Raw genomic sequence first — 20,626 nt, forward strand, 5'->3', positions numbered from 1 at the left:
CATAGGCGAAAAGTTTTTTTTAAATTCGTGTAAAAATACCAGATTTTCAAATTCCAAAGTAGCTTTAATCCAGATCAATATTAAGTTATTCAAATTGTTTATAAGCCAAAAATGACTCTACGTTAGTAAAATATTTTCGGAATGATAATAATGACTTTTTATTGTTTTTTTTTTTAAATTCGTTGAAAATATAACTATTTTTCTTTCACGTGGTTTCCACAGAACTGCTATATCATTCTTATTTTCTGAACAATAATATTGCAAAAAAATCTCTTTGGGATAAGTAAATTGAATAAAATTTAAGCTTAAACTTAAACTTTTAGTCTTAAAAGTCTTAAACTTTGTCGTTCATTAATATGGACTGTTTGACTCAACTTTTCATGCAACATGAAAGTATAAAGGTCATTTTTGCAAAAGTTATAGCAAATTATTTATTTTCGAAATTTTAGTTTTATTTTGAAATTTCCGAAGCAACAAAATGATCGGGCTGAAATTCAAAAATTGCCATTTTTAACCTTTGCTCATCTACTAAAAGAAGGATGCTATAAATATGATATTTAATTACCGTATTTTTACCTGTAGCGATTTAAACGAAAAAACTGCAATTTGTGACACTTATTTGTTAATAATTCTCGTCCGAACTGTGACGGGCATATGTATTTATAATGCAATATGTATTTATAATGCATTAGGTATATAGTACCTACCCAAAAAACCTATTTGCAACCTGGCTGCTCAAGTGTCCCGAACATGGTATATTTTTGCCTTATTTCCCTGGCGTAATAGACTAGAAAAGAATAGAGTAGAAATACCTATGCGTCACTGAAAATTTTATAAATTTTATCGACAAAGCTTACAAAAAGTCATAAAAACAAAACAATAATAAACACAATTTACTAAAATTGCATAAATCGAATAAAAAAAAATAATGAACTAAAACAAAAACAATCAGTTGCCAAATTTAAATAAATTGCTAAATAACTAATATGTTTAAAAGTTAAGCTGCTGCATATGACACCCAAATATAGATAAAAATTACTACTTGTACAAAGAGTACGTAATTTCTTAGTTATTGATTAAGAAATTCTTCTACTGAATTTGTCTTTCAGATAGGTAGGCTTTTGTCATTTTACGGAATTTGGGGAAGGATGTTGCAGGTTTAAGCTGTAGAGGGACATGGATGTACATTTTTTTTGCGGAATATAATATAGAGTTTTTACTAACTCAGAGGACGGGATCGGTAAATAGAGGCCAAAGGTAGAATTTCTGGTGGAATAGTCATGATTAGGTCTTGCTGGTAAGACATGTAGATGTTTACGAATTAAGCAAACAGTTTATAAAATATATAAAGAAGAAAGTGTTAAAATCCCGTGATATTTGAAGTAGCTTCTGCAATGTGCTGTTCTTCTTAAGCCAAATAAATATCTTATTTCTCTCTTTTGTAATTTGAAAATAACATCGGATTGGGCAGCTGTACCAGAACCCCAAAAAGGAAGACCATATCGAAGAATATGAAAGAAAATATGTTATTTTGGAAGATGCTAAATTGAGTTCCTTCGAAACAGATCTTATAGCATAGCAAGCTGAAGATAGTTTCTTCCTTAACAAATTAATATGAAGGGACCATTTAAGGTTGCTGTCTAAAAAATAACAAGAAATTTTACAGAATCAACGGTAGGTACTAATCTGGCTTTTATTAAGAGGTAAGGGTTGAAGAGCTCCTTTATAAGATAATGCTACTATTTTATCAAAGTTAAACGGGAGTAAATTAGAGTCGGACCAGGATTTTATTGTAAGTAGATCAGAAATTATAGTAGCATGAAGAGTTTTAATTTTTGAGTTGCTCCAAGTGCTACTGGTATCATCAGCAAAAAGAAAGATTTTTCCATCGATTTTTAAACTAGTGATGTCATTAATCAATATAAGGAAAACTAGAGTACCCAATAATGAACCTTGAGGTACCCTACATACAATGTTTTTGAGGCTAGAGTCTGTATAATTTGCTCTAACCAATTTTTTCCTATTATCAAAGTAAAATTTGAACAAATTCAAAGAAATACCTCGAATTCCGTAAAAATTTAGTTTTTTTATCAAAATGTGATTTACACAATCAAAAGCTTTGGCGTAGTCACAAAAAACGTTGGCAAGTGTGAAGATTATTGTTCAGTGCTTGATAAAACTCATGTACTACAGAAAATATGGCATCAGTGGTACATTTATTATTTAAAAAGCCGAACTGATTTTGTGATAAAATGTTGTTATCGACGAGAAAAGACATAAGTCGGGCTTTTCTGAGTCTCTCGATAATTTTGGAGACTACCGGTAGTAATGCAATAGGTCTGTAATTGCAGGTATTTGATTTTTCACCCCCTTTTTTTACTTATGAAGAGGAATAATGATGACTGACTGTTTTTAGGCACTCTGGAAATTTACCTTTCTCAAGAGAATCATTAATTAGTGAGATGAGAACTTCCAACATATTTTCTTGAGACTTGAGAAAATTTTTGTCGATAGAGCATCAGTACCTACTACAGTAGATTTGCTTTTGATATTGATTGTTTGGATGAGTTCAGATTTATCAACTGGTCTCATAAAGAATGAATTCGAGACCTATCTTGAATTACGGAGATAGGGATCTTGTTGTGGCAAATTAGTTGATGTATTAACAAAGTATTTATTTAGATTTTCAGAGTCTGGAAGGGAAAATGTTTGAGCTGTGTGGGTTTTATTTCGAAAATCGTTTAATATGGATTAAGTTTCTTTTTGCAACAGTTTTAGAGCTTCCCAGACGATTTTGATAGTACAGTTTTTTTTATATTTTTATAGATATTATGTTTATTTGCCAAATTTGCTTTTGCAATTTGCCAAATTTGCAATTGGATGCTCATCCAAAATGAAGAAGAGAATATGTATTTGTTTTAAATCACCATTATTTGATCTGCCAGTCATTGTATTTGATATGTATAATGTATATAGTCCCAGGAGCGCAACTCGTATAAAGAACGAATAGAATGAAAACTTGCATTGTTTCGGAAAAATTCAAACAAGCTTATATTTTTCTAAAAATGATTTTGTTAATTTATATATTATATATTAAGGTGAAAAGTTCTACTTACAGATTTAGCAGTCAATTGTTTAGTAATTGTTTAAACATGTCTGCGTAACTAGAAACCATTATGGGAAACTTAAACTTAAAAATTGTATTCTGAATAAAATGCTCTGCATTGCCTAAAATCTAAAACTCAACCAGCAGATATCAAATTTTATCAATTTTATCAATTTTATACTAGATATGTCAATAATATGAATGTCGTTCAAGAGTAAAGTACCTTTACACTTAGATTAACGAAACCGGAATCGTCTTCGTTAATCTAAGCCTTTACATTTCAGAATATCAAACATTGTTATTATGAAAAGTTGTTTGGAATTAAAAACTATGTTTTAATATGCAATTATTATGTTCTTCTAATAAAAAAAAATGAAAATTTTTCTCAAATTACGGATATACATCATTTTTATTACAATTATGATAACGATTTTATTATTATCTAATTTTACGAACAAAAGTTCTTCATAAAATGCTCTACCTGGTCCAAGTTCTTAGATGCGACCATCAGGTATTAATTTTTTCAATTTTATATGAGGTATGTCAAAAAATATGAATTTCGCTTAGGAGTTAAATACCTTTATAGTTCACAATATGTATATCAATTAGAAGGATGTAATTGAATATTGAAACATAGTTTTTAACTACAAACAACTTTTCTAATTAACAACTGTCGATATTGTGAAATATAAAGGTAAGTGCTTTACTCTTGAGCGAAATTCATATTTTTTGACATACCTCCTATAAAATGATTAGGTAACATTTGATATCTGATGGTAGCATCTTAGATAACATACGATGCAGAGTATTTTATGAAGAATAACTATTTTTCGTAAAATTGATAATAAAGAAGTTTTCAATAGGTTCCAAGTAACACAGATATTATTATACTGTATAAGAACTCAAAAATTTTTTTTAATATTTATTATTGTTACTTGTTTTTAAATGTATTTTAGGTAAGTAGTGCAGAAAAAAGTTTTGATGACTTTGTATAAACATTTTTTTAACTGATAATTTTCTCAAAAGCAGCTGTTTATTTCATTTTTAAAGTAAAATAATTTAATGCATTTTTAAGGCTTCATCTTGAGCTTTAAAAAACACCTACAATATTGTTATAAGTATATGCGTTTAAACTTAAGAGGAAAGGAATATTTTGACGCCTGTCAAAATTTTCGATGTATTTTAAATGTAATCATTTTTTTCGAATCCTGAGAAAACTAATAAATATTTTTGAAAAATTTAAACGCAGAATGAAAGATTACTTTATTACCGATAAGGTCCTTAGAATAAATAAAAAGTTTCTTTTGAATGAGATATTTGAAATTAAAAATCACATTAAATTTTCTCTTAGGTTTTCACCCCTGTAACTTATTAAAATAAACATTATAGAAGTTTTCAGGGACTTTCGGTCCTCGGTAATAACGTAATCTTTCATTCTGCGTTTAAATTTTTCAGAAATACTTATTAGTTTTCTCAGGATTCGAAAGTATGGATACCATTTAAATAGCATTGAAGCCGAAAGTTCGTACCCATCCCCTTAAGTAATATCCTCTTAAATTGGCAGTAACTCTGTAAAATTACACTTTTTGAGATGTCGCGTCGCGTCGTATCATTCGAATTAAACTTTTGAGATTTTTTAAATAAAACATCGTTTAGTAAGATGTTTGAAAAGTAAGTTGAGCAAATGTTAGAGTTTTATAGGTAAAATTGTGTTAGTTACACATTTTTAAATCATTTTTAAACAAAATTCATTTTCCGCCCAGGCGGTACATATTTTTTTTTCTTTTTATTACAACTATAAGATAGATTTAATGTTCTTATTTAATTTCCAATTTGTAAAATTTAATTTGATCAGTTAGTTAAAAAACTATAATAAATTAATTCAAACGCGCGCTGCGTCGAACGCTACTATACAGTGCGCCAAAATTGATATTTTCGTGCAACATTTCTTAATGAAATTACAAAAAGTTCTGTCTTGTTTGACTTTTTCCGTAAGCAAAAAACTCCATTGACTCCCCTAAAAGAAACAGCTTCAGATTCAGAACAATATTGATATGTTGCATGTTTGCATGCCTATTGTATTGTAAACACAATTTATTTCTGTTTCACCTAAATATATAAAAGATGGTTGACCTTGTTTAAACATTCAATCTTCCGTATCCGTATTTACAGACAAGGTTCGGCGAATGATGTAATACAACGCGAAATACCAACTGCATAACATGCTCTACGTCGGTAAACAGTAAACACATTAAAAATATTCGAAATCGCCAGATTTATGTAATAATAACTATTAATTAATACAATAGAACTGTGGTTTTAATACCCGCCCGCGTTGTGTTTTCTTGGATATCATAACCTTTGCTTTAGCTCTCTCAGACAAAGGTAAGAGTATATACCTATGTTTTTGGTCTAATTATTTGTCTATTTTTTATTATTATTATTAAAATATATACCTATTAGAATATCATAGGACAATGGTGTCATGTTTAGTTCACGTTAAAAAACAAAATAGAGTTGGGTCAAGGCGTTAAAATTTTTAATACACTGCGCGCCAAAATTAACGCATATTTTAAAATTATAAGTTCAGTCGTAATGGAAAAAATTCTGTTTGTTCTTTGGTTCCTTTTAGAACATCTGAAATAAAAAAGTTTATCTTTTTGACGAAAAATATATCCCAAAAAAATAAAACTACCTATTAACATCATAAATAAATGACGAAATTGAAAATTTTTAGAGGTCAAAGCGAGCATTGCCTCCGCTGGCATTTATTACTGCTTGACAACGATCTCTCATGTAGAGACGTACCGTTCTTATTTTTCGTCTTGATCAATTTGATCCCATATTTCAACTAATCGCCAAAACAAATGATTTAATATAATATAATAAAATAAAAATGTATACCATTTTTGTTCAGTTGCAATGCGAGGGCAAAACAATCTTACTTTTCATCTAGAATACGGAGCGCAGTCCAGTCCTCTGAATCGCGATTTTCGGCTCATATTGGAGCCTCATCGGAGAGAACGTAGGCACTGTTTTTCATACAAACACTCAAACACTCCGATGAGGCTCCAATATGAGCCGAAAATCGCGATTCAGAGGACTGGACTGCGCTCCGTATTCTAGATGAAAAGTAAGATTGTTTGGCCCTCGCATTGCAACTGAACAAAAATGGTATACATTTTTATTTTGTAGTCGTATTACTCCGTAGAGTAACCAGGTGCATTTTCCGTTGGAACTTTACCAAGCTGAAGACGCGGGATGTGAATTGCATAGTGTAGAATTCCTTCCCTTTGTCTTGACTGCAGCATCCATGTGCTTGCAAATTGTAGAAGCCTTGGAGGTGTCACCAGGAAAGTGTACCAATAAGTTTTCAATTTAAAAATATTTTAGTAATATTTATAATATTTTCAATATTGTTAATTTTGCTATTAGGATTGAAAACTACTTCATCTATCAACTGTCTGTTGCGATAGGTAGCTGTCGTAAACATGTCTTGTTCTATCGGGTTGAAGGTTGAAGAAAATAATATAGACCTTATAGAAGGGTACTGCCCTGTAACGTTTCAGCATAGGATTTTGTGGTGCATGTGGCCTGACAATGACTACGGTACTTTCAAGGGACAAATAAACGTGACCATAAGTAAAAACACTTAATAAACTTGAAAAACGCCTTCGAACATTCAACACAACGTATTCCAACCCAACTAAATTCGAATTAAAATGAAGCACAACTATACTTCAATCACAATAAAGATGCACTAGAAATAAACAAACCAAGACACGTTGAATGTTCCAAAGAGCACTCCCAAATCATAATTTACAATATATTATATACATTTTAAATTACAAATCATGTTTTATAAAGTTTATACATTGTAAATCATTCGGGAGTGCTCCTGGTAACATTCAACGTGTCTTAGTTTGTTTATTTCTAGTGCATCTTAATTGTGATTTTAGTGTAGCATGTTTTTAATTTGTTTGTATAAAATGATGAAAACATCAGCGTTTTTACCATTCTTTCGAGAAATTTTACAATATACCGGAGATAACAATTATAAAATATTATCAGTAAGTAGTAATTACACGACAGCTCTAAAATTATCGATTTGTCTCCCGAGTGATACCTTGGTAGTTTTAATTTCACGACCCAAAGGAAAGTGAAATTATGTCAAAGTGTCACGAGGGCAAAACAAATCGATAATTTTTAAGAGCTCGAGAGTAATTCGGTAAGATTATTTCATGAATTAAACTGTCTATTTGCTAAACCTGTTTCCTGGTGTTCTCTGTGACAAGTTGTAAAAAATTAATTGCCATTCATGTCACTGAATGTATTTTTGCGTAGCAACGAAGGGCATATGTATTTTTGGGGAAAGTGACCGCTACCCTCCAGCCAGACCGGCATTTTATATTAGGCCATCATGGAAGAGTTACCTAAAAAAATTTCAGATTGCCTAAAATACCTACCAAAAATGTCTAACAGCTCTCGTGCTTATTATGTTATAGATCAATCAAGTTAGATTTTTACTCAACATAACTGTAAGGATGGGTTTGACAGTTGAAATGTGTAGTATTACCCCAGGCTGTGGGTGAAAAAACGTGATATAATTCAGGAATTTTTGAAACCTATCAGGTGTTTTAAAGGACGATGCCAGGAATAACTTCTACTAAAATGTGACCAAAAATATTGTGAGCTTTTTTTTAATTGCGATTTTCATTTGTTAAATTTGCAATTTTTATAGATTTTTAATTTTGCAGCTTAGGATATTGATTTTAGAGAAAAACTTTTTAATAGAAAGTTGTAGTAAATTAAAAAAACTACAGTTTGAGCTATGGTAAGTTTAATTTCGTTTATTTGTTATTGCAAAACTGCATGCGAAATGTCCAAAATGGCCGTTTTTTACAATTGCGTTATTTATTATACAAATAATTTTTGTTTATTTTTTTTGAGCTTTGAAATAAAGATCTTTCAATTCCAAACATAAAAAAAATTGCAAGGCCGGATTAACGAATTTTTTGCTTAGATATTATAAATTGTTTATCCCAAGAGGTCAAATGTCCAAGGCTATAACTTTTTGAAGAAAAATCGTAGAGAGTTGTTGTAACATCCAATCTCCTTCTAAAGAGTTATATTTTCATATTCTAATGTAAATAAATGCGTAAAACATTTTTAAACCTCTAATTTTTGGGTTTGAAAATAAGGGGGCAAATTTCGTTATAAACATTTAGGGCTGAAGCGGCCCAGTACAACCTATGAGTTTTTAACTTACAGATTATTGTTGCTGAAGAGAAAAAGAAGATTTATAAAAAAATAAAAAATTTCTACGACCAGCTGAAGCCGAGCTAAATGTTGGGTTTGAAAATAAGGGGGCAAATTTCGTTATAAACATTTAGAGCTGAAGCGGCCCTGTACATCCTATGAGTTTCTAACTTACAGATTATTATTGCTAAAGACGAAACGAAGATTTATAAAAAAAATAAAAAAATTTACAACCAACTGAAGCCGAGATAATTGTTTGTTTTTTCTTAAATCGTAGTGCCTTTATTTATAACAATTAAGAAATTATTTTACAGTCATTGACTAAAGAAAGACGTATATTATCTTAAAATAAAAATTATTATAAACTATAATTACATTTAATTATTAAAAATTATTTTTAAAATCGGTGCTTTTGCGAGCGGCCGAATTTTGCAAATCGCCCGGCTCGCTTCAAATCCGCGCGCTCGGAAAATTTTTACGTAACTTGTATTAAATTTTGACCGAAAACAATTTAATAATATTACCATAATAATATACAGTGTATTTACCACTGTATTTGTTTTTCTTGATAAACTTTTATATGTGAAATCTCATTTCTGAAGAAATAATATTACAAAAATGATACATATAACTATATTTTTAATTTTTGCATTGTTATATAAATATAATAATAATAATGTTACTTCTTATTATACAATATAAAACTTTTTCTTCTTGTAGTGACTATCCGTTTTGGATGTTGGCGACCATCATTGCAATTTGGCAAACCCCATTTGGAAACTGAGAACCAGGAAGGCGAAGGATTACCTTGCTAAAAAATTTACGTACGTCGTTCAACACAACAACTACAAATCTTTTTAGAGCAGCAGTACCGATTTAGTGTGCAAGTACAGATTGCCATGATGGTCGCCAACATCCAAAACGGATAGTCACTACAAGAAGAAAAAGTTTTATATTGCATAATAAGAAGTAACATTATTATTATTATATTTATATAACAATGAAAAAATTAAAAATATAGTTATATATTTCATATATATGTATCATTTTTGTAATATTATTTCTTCAAAAATGAGATTTCACATATAAAAGTTTATCAAGAAAAACAAATACAGTGGTAGACTGTATATTATAATGGTAATATTATTAAATTGTTTTCGGTCAAAATTTAATACAAGTTACGTAAAAATTTTCCGAGCGCGCGGATTTGAAGCGAGCCGGGCGATTTGCAAAATTCGGACGCTCGCAAAAGCACCGATTTTAAAAATAATTTTTGATAATTAAATGTAACTATATTTTATAATTATTTTTAATTTAAGATAATATAAGTCTTTCTTTAGTCAATTACTGTAAAATAATTTCTTAATTGTTGTAAATAAAGGCACTACGATTTAAGAAAAAAGAAACAATTATCTCGGCTTCAGTTGGTTGTAGAAAATTTTTATTTTTTTATAAATCTTCGTTTCGTCTTCAGCAACAATAATCTGTAAGTTAGAAACTCATAGGATGTACAGGGCCGTTTCCGCTCTAAATGTTTATAACGAAAATTGCCGCCTTATTTTCATGCCCAACATTTAGCTCGGCTTCAGTTGGTCGTAGAAATTTTTTATTTTTTTATAAATCTTCGTTTCGTTTTTAGCAACAATAATCTGTAAGTTAAAAACTCATAGGATGTACAGGGCCGCTTCAGCTCTAAATGTTTAAAACGAAATTTGCCCCCTTATTTTCAAACCCAAAAATTAGAAGTTTAAAAATGTTTTATTTATTTACATCAGAATATGAAAATATAAGTCTTTAGAAGGATATTGGATGTTTCACCAACTCTCTACGATTTTTTTTCAAAAAGTTATATCCTTCGACATTTGACCTCTTGGGATAAACAATTTATAATATCTAAGCAACAAATTCGTTAATCCGGCCTTACAATTTTTTTTATGTTTGGAATTGAAAGATCTTCATTTTAAAGCTTTAAAAAATAAAAAAAAATATTTGTACAATAAATAACGCAATTGTAAAAAACGGCCGTTTTGGACCTTTCGCAGGCTGTGTTGCAATAACGAATAAACGAAATTAAACTTACCATTGCTCAAATTGTAGGTTTTCTTAATTTACTACAACTTTCTATTAAAAAGTTTTTCCCTAGAATTAATATCCTAAGCTGCAAAATTAAAAATCTTTAAAAATTGCAAATTTAACAAATGAAAATCGCAATAACAAAAAAAGCTCACAATATTTTTGGTCACATTTTAGTAGAAGTTATTCCTGGCATCGTCCTTTACAACACCTGATAGGTTTCAAAAATTCCTGAACTATATCCTGAAATCGACCTATTTTTCACCCACAGCCTGGAGTATATGAGATATAACAAAAAGACTACCATCTAGGGATTCATCAATGTTTTAGTGGAACAGTTGTTAAATAAACAATCAAAACGTCATACTTAGTTTTTTGAACATAACTTTTATTCTCGCTTGTTGCAAATTTCAGATTTTTAGCTTAAAGAAATTTAATTCGTGAACGAAAGGGTTAAATTCTTTGCAAATGAACCCTACTAATCGTATTTTATTGTTGTGAATATTCAAAAATTTATCTTGAGCATGGGTAATTACAGTATTATAGTCCGTCCGCTATAACTTTTCCCATGCGGTACGATTCATTTTCAATCAAATTAAGTCAAAACATAAATTGAAACGAACGTCGATGTGTATATACATTTTGTATACTGTATACTATATACTCACACATCGGCGTACGTTTCACTTTCTGTTTTGACTTAATTTGATTGAAAATGAATCGTACCGCATGGGAAAAGTTATAGCGGACGGACTATACAGCCGAATCTTACGTAACCTAAATTTATAGGTATTTTTGGTCTGCACAATATTGTAGTTGCATATATTTGAATAGGTAACCATTAAACTCAATCGTCCCATTAGTATATTTTTTTACAAAATTTATATAATATTGAATAACATTTATTGAATATTGTATATTCCATCTTACTTTGTGTAATAAAAATCCACCATGGATGACGAAAAAATCATTTTGACACGCTATAAAACCTGTCATTTTATGAAAATTTGAATAAAACAATGATTTTTGAGTTTGTCATTAATTGTGATCATATTATTAATTTCCAATAATTATTTTTAAAAATTATTAAATAAAAAACACTAAATATTCCAATAGAGTGCAACAAAAATATTCATAAAATATCTCATTTCACCGTCATAGCGTATTTCATTTTATGTATATTTTTTTTCTTAAAAAGTTGTCTGTTGACGTCAAATCTCTAAATAAACAAGTTTTTAAGTGATGGGCAAAAAAACTAAGTTTGACGTATTGATTGTTTATTTAAGAATTTTTCCACTAACAGATTGATGAATCCCTAGATGGTATTATTTTTGTAATATCTCATACTACATATTATTTAAACTATCAAACCAGTCTTTACAGTAATGTCGAAAAAGGCTTATTTTTACTAACGTGATTAATTTAAAAATGATTAGCAAATTTTTCGTACCACGTCTCTTAGTCTTCTTCTTCTTCAGATGCAAATCCACTAACTAATGGATGTTAGCGATCACATTTTTATTAACTCTCTGTTTTTTACAATGTGCATCAGAGATTTTATGTCGTTAATCAATGTCCATTGCCTTATGTTTCGGAGCCAGGACATTCCTGTCTTACCTTCAATTTTACCCTCGATTATAAGCTGAAGGAACTGATATTTTTCGTTTCGCATGATGTGACCCAGATACGTCGTTTTCCTTTTCTTGATGTATGCGAAAAGTTTTGCGTTCTTGGTTAATTATTTTAAGGACATCTACATCTGTGACTTTCGCCGTCCATGGTATCTTTAGGATACGGCGATAAAGCCACATTTCGAAGGCTTCTAATTTGTTTATATCCCTCGTTTTGAGTGTCCAGCCCTCTACGCTATATAGCAGAACCGACCATACGTAGCACTTAGTAAACCTTAAGGAATAATCATATTATCATGCCCGCACCGTTTCGGCACGTAGCGTAGTCTCCTTTCCCGTAGTATCCCTATCAGACGGTTTACTCTAAAGAGACCGAAATCATTAGACCGAAAGCAGTAAACCGAACTCATTAGACCGAAAAACACTTTACCGAAACCTCACTAGACCGAACAGTAGGAGACCGAAAAGCAGGAGACCGAATAGCAGGAGACCGAATAGCAGGAGACCGAATAGCAGGAGACCGAATAGCAGGAGACCGAAAAGCATTAGATACATAATACAGGGTGCTCAAACAGGATTGTAATCTGAGCAAGGGTAACACCAACCTCCTTTAACCCTTTATCCATAATGATTGTTGTCATCATAATCATTAAATTCAAATTAGAAGCAAATAAAATTTACCCTTAATTATAATACCCCACTTGTCGCAGTAAAAGACAAATATAATTACAACTAAATGTTATTTGAATGGTTATTAGAAATAGTTAAAATGGTGTTAATGTCACTTTACCCTTAATTTATTTTTACCTTCACTAATTTGTTTCACGGATGAAAATTATTTTATATCAGACTGTACAGTCAGTACTATAGTACCGCACACAGTCTATATTGTTAGGCTCTGTATTTTCTCTCTGATATGAGATTGATCAGCATATTCTTATTTTGATTAATTAATTAATTAATTATTTTAATTACTACTTACGGAAAATAAAACCAAAATTAAATAAAACTTTCCAATAAAATTTATTCTCGGGGCTAATTTATTTTAATGTGTTACCTTTGGTTTGTGGCTTCTAGTATCTCTATATAGTTGTTTACTTCATCCAGGAGAAAACAGGGAAATAAATATACTCAATGTCATATACATTCTATAAATATTATTTTCCACCTACCTCTACCGAAAGTATACTTTTCCGGACCTGATTGTAGGGAGCAAAGTTGTACTTTTCCTTCCTAGGGAGGAAAAATATTTTCCTCCCTAGGGAGGAAAAGTAAAAGTGACGTCATGGTATTTCAATCATGAAATATAACTTATTGACGCCCTGTACAAGATCTACTTTCTATTACGTAAGTATCTATACATTTTAACGTTTATTTAAAAACACTCTGCATTTTGCAGAATGGTAAAGAACAGTAAATTGTTATTCTGATTTAACAATGTTTACATTAATAATTTGACTTATATTTGACAGTTGACAGTTGACATATTGTACCTACTTGTTAGTTTTAGTTCTAATAAATTTTGTTGATTAGTTACATAAATAAATTAAGTAAAAATGAAAAAATTACTTGTTATTTGAGGAAGGTGGAAAAACCATATGTATAACATGGGAGTAAAGTGCCTTTTCCTCCCATGAATGATTATAATAATATACCCAATATACCATAAATATAAAATTTAAATGTATGCTGAAACTTAATTTTGTTGCAACTATTTCTTATCTAATAAATTAATCTTTAATTCTGCTATCTCCTTTTTTTAACAAAATTTTCATTTTAATAATTTGTTAAACTGTTCTTACTACATATTATATAAAAAAAAAAACAAAATTTACTTTTCACCTTTTGAATAGATTAGGTACTTATTTCTTCTTTGAATTTATGAATGACTAAATTATGTTATAGAACTGTTCAATAAAAATAAACAAATATGGTATGTGATATAAAACAACTCTCTCCGTTTCACAAATAATCTGACTAACCTTTTTTTCTCTTCTGTACTTCTTCTCATGGGTTGTGCAGTCCTCTATTCTCCCACACGTGCCCCTAGGATAATGCGAACGATCCTTCTCGTCCAAACTGCTTCACAAACAAACAACAGCACTCGCTCAAAATTTTTCCTCAGTTTTCTCTCTGCTCGATATCTTGTGCAAATTAATACCAACCGGCTACTTGTTCCAGACAGAAACAGGAATCTCTTCGGACACAAGGAGATTTAATTCTCAACTCGATCAACGATTTCGTTTCAACACGATTCTGCTTACACGGCCGCCAACTTCACCACTTTACACAGACTTCTTACTTTTCAGAAAGGACTGCTCTCTCCAGATCTTCATTACACAGTGAAACTTTTTTTCCTCAACTCAGACTCAAACATTCTATTCTCCCTATATGCGTCTCTCTCGCCAATCACAAAACATCCTCTCTACACATTACATTCCTAATTTCATTTCTTAAGAACAAATTATTTTTGTATACAACTTTTCCGTTTCGTCAAATTCCAGGAGATACCAAAATTAATTTTGTGTTTCTACATGCTATAAAAAACCGATATTCTAAAATTCAACAATTTTGTTTACCGTCTTTCCTTCCAAAAAGCGTTTATAAATGTCCTATTGTTTACTTCAAAGCGAATACATGTACTTTCCAATCTGACCGTATCAATTGTATAAGTCCGTTCATAGAAACACTAATACTGAACGATTCTTACTTTCCACGAAACACTGCTTATGACTAACTAATACTATTTACAATTTTTGGGTCATGTACAGGGCGATGAAAATCTATGATTTCGTGGTCTTTGTCATAAATTAATTTTCTAAATTTTTCCCATAAAATTATATAACAATATATAAAATAATACAAAAAAACACAATAAACAAAAAGAAAGATATACAAAATCTTAACATAATTTACTGCAATCTTTTTTAATTTATGTACCATTTCGGTCTAATGCTGTTCGGTCTAGTGAGATTTCGGTAAAGTGCTTTTTGGTAAAATGAGTTCGGTCTACTGCTTTCGGTCTAATGATTTGGGTCTAATTGTCGTGTACCCTATCAGACAACTCTTTTACAAAGAGTTGTCTGATACTATACGCTCCGGACAGTATGAATAATTGTTCATATTTAAAACCATTAAAATCAATATTTTTCGGAAACGAAACGCTACGTGCTGGAACGGATAATATGATGCTTGCTTTTAGTCTCAGTAGTTGAAGATCGAACTCTGAACAGGTCAGTACCTTCCTGAATTTTACGAAAGCTTGTCGAGCTTGCTCAACGCGATATTTTACTTCCCTGTCCGATGCCCTATCTTCAAAAAGCCACGTTCCCAGGTATTAGACCGGTCAGGTTAGACTCAAAAATAGGAGTGAGGCTACAATAATTACCATCAAGCTGAAAATTGGCAGGATTGTTCAAAATACCATCATAAATGAAATCTAAAAAGTCCTCATAAATCCGACCCCTGCTAAAAAATTTACGCGGGGTCAAAGGTCACCAAATATGGTTTTTAGCGATTTTCAGCGAAACGGTAAGCTTTATCATAAAATTAGTTCTAACAAAAAATGTAGATTAGATAATTATCTATAAAAAATATCTTAATAGTTTTTTTCCTAAGAGGCACTGTTTTTGAGATACAACGATTCAAAGAGTTGAAAGACTTCTAATCGTCATAAAATATGTATTACAGGGAATATTTCAGGGACTTTCGGCCCTCGGTAGTAACGTAATCTTTCATTCTGCGTTTAAATTTTTCAAAAATACTTATTAGTTTTCTCAGGCTTTGAAAAAACGAATGCATTTAAATAGCATTGAAGCCGAAAGTTTGCACCTATCCCCTTAAACAATGTTTAATTGTTTAAATATAAATTTTCTTCTTCTTCTTCAAGTGCCGTCTCCTAATCGGAAGTTGGATATCATCATCACTATCTTTACTCTATCCACCGCTGCTCTAAGAGTTCTATAGAACTGCATCTAAACCAGTCCCTTAAATTCTTTAACCATGACACTCTCCTTCTTCCTATACTCCTTCCGCCTCTTATCTTTCCCTGTATTATCAGTCTTAGCATTTCATATCGCGGTCCCCTCATTACGTGTCCCAGATATTGTAACTTTCTTATTTTTATTGTGTTTATTATTTCGCATTCTTTACCCATTTCTCGCAGTACTTCCGTGTTCGTTTTCTTCTGTGTCCATGCTATTCTAAGCATTCTTCTGTAACACCACATTTCAAATGACTGTAGCTTATTTATGTGTTCTTGCTTTAATGTCCAGCTTTCAAGTCCATATTGTAGTATCGAGAACACGTAGCATATAAATTTTATTTATTGTTAATAACAATTTTATTTTCTTGTGCAACTATATGGTAGGGGAGCCCAAGCGGGGATTTTTGCAGTTACTCGAGCGCGTCAGATTATCATATGGGGAGAAATCTGGTACCCTGCAGATGTACCTCTACCATATATTGCCTCTTAACACAGGGAAGTTCGTTAAGGGGGGCCCGAAGAAAAAAATCTATCTTTAAAAAAACTAGAAATTGTCAGATTAAGATAAGGTAAGTAAAGTATGTGCAAAAGAGTGTATATTTCAAAAATCTGACGATTTGAGCCGGGCGTAAGGAAATGGGGGAGTGCCAAAGTTTCACAAGAGAAAAGCGAATATTTCGCGAAATGAATGACAGATCGAAAAACTAAAAAATATGTGCTCAATATTTTTTTAAAATCTATCGAATGATACCAAACATGACTTCCCACGGAGAGGGGTGGGGGGTAAATTTAATATTTTAAATACGAATCCCGCGATATTTCGCGAAATAAACATCAGATCGAAAAATTGTAAAATACACTTATTCAATATTTTTTAAAAATCTATCAAATGGCACTAAACACGACCCCTAACGGAGATGGGTTGGGGGGTTACTTTAAAATATTAAATAGGAGACCCCGTTTTTTATTGCAGATTTGGATTCCTTACGTAAAAATAAGCAACTTTTATTCGAAACATTTTTTCGAATTGTGGATAGATGGCGTTATAATAGGAAAAAACGATTGTTGGAAATGGAAAATTAAATTAAAAAATGGCAAGCTCCTACTAAAATGGAAAACTTCACTTAACTTTTTTTGGTTTTAGGACCTACTCTTGACAACCCAATAGGTCCCCATAACGCTCGAGTGACTGCACATTTAGCATACTTTGCTCCCCTACCAATATTTCTATTAAATAATTAATACATTTAAAAAAGTTATTATTATTGTATACACCAGTTATTAGATGTATACACCAGGTATATACATCACTGAAGCTGTAATACAAGTAAACATAATATTCTACGGTCAACTTAACTTATATTACACATAATAATATAAGATTATAAATATGATAATGTTTCTACTATACAGCTTGCGGTCCATAAGCTGTATTATATTACAGTGCCAACAAAAAAATCTTTACAAAGTGAATGTAACGCGAAAATAATAAGAATTATTTGAATTTTACGGCTTAATCTCAACAAAAATACACAACAAAATACAACAAATGACAAAGTATTAACTTATAATAATTCTTTTTATTTATGCGCCTTAGTTCAATTTGCAAAGATAGGTTTTGTCGGAATAAACACGTTCGTCAGCTAATCTAATCACCCTACCTATTCTCTTCTCAGAAGGGTTTGAACATAATAATGAAAGACAACTTTCTAGGCAAAATGTTTATTGCTAAGTACTAATAAATACTTATGCAAATTACACCGTAATTTTCCTGGGTGGCGAAATCCTTCAGGTAGATGACACCCTCGAGGTATTAATTAGTCTTGAGTACTACTCCGGAGTGAAAATACGTGTTAAACCTATATTTTTTTTATAGTGTATTTCGTGTTATATTCATTGTTATAACAAAAATGTCAGAATATTGTTTTATTTGCGCTAAAATTTTAACTGAAAGTGAAATTGTTACCGTTGAACGTGGTATAAAAACATTAATCAATGCAAGTACTGAAAGAGCTGATGGATTTTTAGAATTTCTTAAACAGCAGAAATATGTGACCATACATGTGGAGTGTCGTAAAAGTTATCTTCGAAAGTGTTCTATTGCTGCAGCTATTAAAAGACAATAAGAAAAACAAGAAGCCAGTACATCGACCAAAAGTCCTCCTCTTACTAGAGCACGTGTAAGTGAACCAGCTTTTTGTTTTAAAAAACAATGCTTATTTTGCGGCCAGGAATGTAATGAAGAGCGTGAAAAAAAATGGCCATCTCTTCTCACTCTATGTATGGAGCGCCTATGAAAACTACGTGCTTAGATAAGTTTCGATATGCATGTTTTTTTAAAAGTACTCGAAACAAAAAACAAGTGCAGTTATCTTGTCTTCCTCCAACCTCAGCGGCTGCTCATCAACATCTTTTTCGGGTATATTACCAAGTTCAAGTGTGGCTTGGTTATCAGCTAGATCTAAAAGACTGGGGATGTAAATTAGTCGACAGTTCATTAGAACCAATTCAAACTTTACTCCCCCCTGCGCCGGAAAAACTCCTGAACACAATTTTTTGCAACTGTAAAAAGGGATGTAGCGCTAAATGTGGTTGCAAAAAAGTTGGACTGTTTTGTTCGGTAGCATGCACTAATTGTCAAAACCGGTCGTGCTCCAATGTTGAATCACCAACAATTGAGGATTCATTTGATTCTATCGAGGAGCCATGCGATGTGTCATTATTGGGACAATTTACTTGCACCCAGGATGAACAAGAAGAAGAAGAAGAAGAAGAACAATAAGAAGAAGAAGAACTAGAAGATGAAGAAGAGGAAGAAGAACAAGGGAAGCAGAAGTATTAGAAAATTATGAACCAGTTTGATAAATTTCCCTTTTTTTTAATTTATACCGCTTTATATAAAGTTTAATCATTTTTAACCCTTGCCAATATCAATTATTAAATAGCTTTAAATTAAACAGAATCATAACAGATCCGTGGAATAGGCCTACTGGGGAAACCACGTTAAAAAAACGCGCTAAGTACAATACCTCAAAGGTGGTGTGGAAACGTGTGCGCATATTATGACGATTACCACTTTTTGAATCGTTATATCTCAAAAACGGTGGCTCCTAGGAAAAAAGTAATGGTGCATTTTTTATAGATAATTATCTAGTCTACATTTTTTGCTAGTACTAATTTTACCATAAAACTTACCGTTTCGCTGAAAATCGCTAAAATCCATATTTGGTGACCTTTGACCCCGCGTAAAATTTTTAGCAGGGGTCGGATTTATGAGGACTTTTTAGATTTCATTTATGATGGTATTTTTAACAATCCTGCCAATTTTCAGCTTGATGGTAATTTTTGTAGCCTCGGATGCGTAAGTTGACCGGAGTATATTTAAATTTGCTCACTCTTTCAATGGCCTTGGTATTCAGTGTTATGGTGGAGTTTTTAAGAGCATCCAAGTTTCTGGAGATGATCATGAATTTGGTCTTTTTGGTATTAATCTCTTTTGTTGACTCTTAAAGAACTAATATAAAAACTTCGTATAATGTACCTAATATTTTTAACAGTTCTTAGACTTTAAGTAAACGAGTAGGTAGCTCTTTTTTTTCGTTGATATTATGATACTGTGAAATCTAGGAGGATTTTATTAATACGAAGTTGTTACCTTCAAGAAATGTCCTTGAACTAAATGGTAATTACATGACACATTTTTTATTTAAACGTTTGGTTAAAAAAATTGCCGTGTCATTTTTACTTAATCATTTTTTCAAATAGTCCAATTGGGCTAGCCTAGAAATGATTGACAGCGGTCTAAATTTATGACCTGACCTGTTTATTTAACAATTTAAGTTTTAATTCGGTATTTATCGTTTATAATTTTGTATGTAATTGTAATGATGAAAATAAATGAATGACTATTAAACATTATTTATTTAATTTTAGTCATCTACAGAATATTCAAAAACGTTTTGGGTCTGGATCCCGCGTATGAAAGAAAAGTTGATTAATAGCAAGCTGAAAATTTGTTAATAGCTTAAGGGTGGCTAGTCGGACCAACTTTGATATATAGGAACAGGGGAAGTTTTAATTGTGGAACAGATTAAAAATTTTAAACGGCTAGACCGTGAAAACGTCACATGTATTTTGTCCGACAGAACTTCCAATTGATTTGTTACCCTTTCATTAAACTCTCATGCAAAAATCAGACTGCTATTTATCACCTGTCATAATTCTTGTCATTTGACATATTCTACCTGTTCCACTCATTATATTTCCCTTTTGGTGAAAAATAGCAGCGTGATTTTTCCATGAGAGTTTAATGAAAGGGTAACAAATCAATTGGAAGTTCTGTCGGACAAAATACATGTGACGTTTTCGTTGTCTGACCGTTCCAAATTTTTAACCTGTTCCACAATTAAAACTTCCCCTGTTCCATATATATCAAAGGTGTTCTTATATATCAAAGTTTGTCCGACTAGCCACCCTTAAGCTATTAACAAATTTTCAGCTTGCTATTAATCAACTTTTTTTTCATACGCGGGATCCAGACCTATTTGCAAACCAAAAAAGATGTACATTCCT

At 31.3% G+C, this 20,626-nt stretch overlaps 1 protein-coding gene across 2 annotated transcripts in view; it reads left to right on the forward strand.

Moving 5' to 3' along the window:
- The first annotated feature begins 5,250 nt into the window (after positions 1-5,250).
- LOC114336265 (pickpocket protein 28) overlaps positions 5,251-20,626 on the forward strand; it is a 353,651-nt gene continuing 338,275 nt past the window's right edge. For both annotated transcript variants that reach the window (XM_050657304.1, XM_028286595.2), the window contains exon 1: positions 5,251-5,491. The gene's annotated coding sequence lies outside the window, so the exon portion shown is untranslated. The remainder of the gene's footprint in view (positions 5,492-20,626) is intronic.

The sequence above is a fragment of the Diabrotica virgifera genome, chromosome 7, assembly GCF_917563875.1.
Source record: "Diabrotica virgifera virgifera chromosome 7, PGI_DIABVI_V3a".
NCBI classification, from domain to species: domain Eukaryota; kingdom Metazoa; phylum Arthropoda; class Insecta; order Coleoptera; family Chrysomelidae; genus Diabrotica; species Diabrotica virgifera.